The 3,776-nt window shown below is 35.8% G+C and overlaps 1 non-coding gene across 1 annotated transcript; it reads left to right on the top strand.

The window, feature by feature from the left end:
* The first annotated feature begins 1,933 nt into the window (after nt 1-1,933).
* Nucleotides 1,934-2,036, top strand: LOC112808065 (U6 spliceosomal RNA). Its single transcript, XR_003204253.1, has one exon. It is a non-coding gene; the product is annotated as a U6 spliceosomal RNA (small nuclear RNA).
* The last annotated feature ends 1,740 nt before the right edge of the window (nt 2,037-3,776 follow it).

Genomic DNA, 3,776 nt, shown 5'->3' with positions numbered 1-3,776 from the left:
CCATCGACAGATGAATGGATAAAGAAGAGGTGGTATATATACACAATGGAATATTATGCAGCCATCAAAAGGAATGAGATCTTGCCATTTGCAACGACGTGGATGGAACTGGAGGGTGTTATGCTGAGTGAAATAAGTCAATCAGAGAAAGACATGTATCACATGACCTCACTGATATGAGGAATTCTTAATCTCAGGAAACAAACTGAGTGTTACTGGAGTGGTTGGGGGTGGGAGGGATGGGGTGGCTGGGTGATAGACATTGGGGAGGGTATGTGCTACGGTGAGCGCTGTGAATTGTGCAAGACTGTTGAATCACAGATCTGTACTTCTGAAACAAATAACGCAACATATTTTAAGAAAAAAGGAAAAGAAGAAGATAACAGGAGAGGAAGAAAAGGGGAGTATGTCAGAGGGGGAGACGAACCATGAGAGATGATGGACTCTGAAAAACAAACTGAGGGTTCTAGAGGGTAGGGGGGTGGGGGGATGGGTTAGCCTGGTGATGGGTATTGAGGAGGGCACGTTCTGCATGGAGCACTGGGTGTTATGAACAAACAATGAATCATGGAACACTGCACCAAAAACTAATGATGTAATATATGGTGATTAACATAACAATAAAAAATTTAAAAAAAAAAGAATTTTTCCCATGCAGCTAGTAAGGGGTTATGGAATCTTCTTTTTAAAAAGGTCTTTCTTTTCTCCATAGAAAATAGGAAACAAAACATATACAGCTTCCTTCTTTGATCAAGGAAAGATAACATAAAATCAGAACTATGAATATCCCTTTAAGCAATGATTCAGTATTAATTAATGAATATACAAAACCAGTCACTTAGACTTAAAACACATTGTTGTTCAGACTATATTTTATACAGCACTTCTCACTGCTAATTAGAGAAGTTGATGATACTGAATATTTATGACTCAAGTTGTTAAACTATGAACCTACCTTCTAACCTATAGAATCACCTATATGTTGCCATTTTTCTAATATCGTCTATTGAGGCAACACATGCAAATATAAAAATTAGCAAAATATTTATTTGTATATCGTTTGTCCTAAGCACCCATTGATTCCTGTGGGTCCAAGACTAATGGTATGTGCTAGCAAATTCTCATACTCTGAACTCCCTTATGGCCAATGAGAGAACCAGCCAATGTCGAGAAACAAGTCATAAGAGCTTATGGACCCCACTTTCTCCAGGTGAAGCAAATTTGCTAAAAGTATAGGGATTTAGGAGGTTCTTTGGCTTCATCAATAATATACTGAAACCAACCTGTCTTAAAACTTCCCTACTTGGTGTTGACTCTTGTAATATGGAAGCATGTATTTGTTTCATGATGATAAAATTAAGAAAACAATGAAATAAAATCTTTCTTCACTAAACTCCAACTATCAATCATAGGAAATAACTCTGGCATGTAGTATACAGAGCTCACCCAAAAGCTTAGTAGTTTTTGCTGCACAAGTAATGATGTCATAACAGAACTGATTCCAGAATATGGGAAAGAAAGGCCAAGGTCAGACGACATTTTCCTGTCAGGACTTCAACTCCAGTGCCAACAGGAAAGCTCCAAAGTCTCCAATTCCAAATGTATCATTTGGCAGAAATTTCTTTGTAATTTCTGTAAGCTGTTTTTACACATGATTTAATATTTCAGCATCTGCTTTATAGTTACCGAAGGGCAAATATCAGGGCAAACACTTGAGAATTAGCCACAATTATAATTGAATTCAGTGAAGAATCCAAGGGAAGGAAAAATAATAGCAATTTGCCCTTCTCTGGCTTTTTGCTTTGAATTAAACTATTATTTGACAAAACGAAGATGAACAAAAAGGGGGTTTAAAACAAAGAGTAGACAAGATTGTCACTTAATACTTAGATAAAGTATTTCAGAAAATTAAACAGTTAAAAAGCATTCAACAGTCCTCACTTTGGCAGCACATTTACTAAAATTGGAACAATACAGGGAAGATTAGTATCTTATGCAAGGATGACATGCAAATTCATGAAGCATTCCATATTTTTTTAATGCACATGAAACTTTTTCCAGAATAGATGACATACTGGGTCACAAATCAGGTCTCAACCGGTACAAAAAGACTGAGATAATACCACACATATACTTTCAGGCCACAATATTTTAAAACTTGAAGTCAACCACAAGAAATAAATTGGAAGGACCACAGATACATGGAGGTTAAAGAGCATCCTACTAAAGAATGAATGGGTCAACCAGGAAACTAAAGAATTTTAAAAAATACATGGAAACAAATGAAAATGAAAACACAATAGTTCAAAACCTTTGTGATTAGCAAAGGTGTTCTGAAGAGGGAAGTATATAGCAATACAGGCCTTCCTTAAAAAACAAGAAAAGTCTTAAATACATAATCTAACTTTACACCAAAAGGAGCTGGAGAAAGAACAGGAAATAAAGCCTAAATCCAGCAGAAGAGAAAATAATAAAGATTAGAGCAGAAATCAATGATATAGAAATAAAATAAATAGTAGAACAAATCAACAAAACTAACAGCTGAAATTAAATTCTTGAAAGAATTAATAAGCTTGATAAACCCCTAACCAGACTTATCAAAAAGAAAAGAGAGAGAACCCCCAAAAATAAAATCATAAATGAAAGAGGAGAGATCACAACCAATAGCAAAAAATTACAAACAATTTTAAGAAAATATTATGAGCAATTATATGCCCACAAATTGGGCAATCTGGAAGAAATGGATGCATTCCTAGAAACATATAAACTACCAAAACTGGAGCAGGAAGAAATACAAAACCTGATCAAATTTATAACCAGCAAAGAAATTGAATCAGTAATCAAAAATCTCCCAACAAACAACAATCCAGGGCCGGATGACCACCCAGCGGAATTCTACCAAACATTTAAAGAAGAATTAATACCTATTCTGTTGAAACTGTTTCAAAAAATAGAAATGGAAGGAAAACTTCTAAACTCTTTCTAGGAAGCCAGCATTACCTTGATCCCCAAACCAAAGACCTCACTAAAAAGTATTACAGACCCTGTAATATCCCTGATGAACATGGATGGAAAAATTCTCACCAAGATACTAGCTAATAGGATCCAACACTGCATTAAAAGGAGTATTCACCACAACCAAGTGGGATTTATTCCTGGGCTGCAAGTGTGGTTCAACATCCACAGATCAATCAATGCGATACATCACATTAATAAAAGAAAGGACAAGAACCATATGATTGTCTCAATAGATGCAAAAAAAGCATTTGACAAAATACAGCCTCCTTTCTTGATAAAAACTATCTGCTGTGTAGGAATAGAGGGAATATACCTCAATATCATAAAAACCATATACAAAAACCCACTGTGAATATCATCCTCAAGCGGGGAAAATTGAGAGCTTTTCCCCTAAGGTCAGGAACATGACAGGGATGTCCACTATCACTGCTGTTGCTCAACATTGTACTGGAAGTCCTAGCCTCAGCAATCAGACAAGAAAAAGAAATAAAAGACATCTAAATAGACAAAGACGAAGTCAAGCTTTCATCCTTGCAGACAACGTGATACTCTATGTAGAAAACTCAAAAGACTCCACCTGAAAATCGCTAGAACTCATACAGCAATTCAGCGAAGTCACAGGATATAAAATCAATGCACAGAAGTCAGCTGCATTTCTATACACTAACAATGAGGCAGAAGAAAGAAAAATCAAGAAATTGATCCTATTTACAACTGCACCAAAAACCGTAAGATACCTAGGAATAAACCTAACCAAT

The sequence above is a fragment of the Callorhinus ursinus genome, unplaced genomic scaffold, assembly GCF_003265705.2.
Source record: "Callorhinus ursinus isolate GAN/ISIS: 27379988/994484 unplaced genomic scaffold, GSC_fseal_2.0 scaffold32, whole genome shotgun sequence".
In the NCBI taxonomy this organism is placed as follows: Eukaryota; Metazoa; Chordata; class Mammalia; order Carnivora; family Otariidae; genus Callorhinus; species Callorhinus ursinus.
Note: the sequence above shows the minus strand (reverse complement) of the source record. Positions and strands in the feature narration are given on the sequence as shown.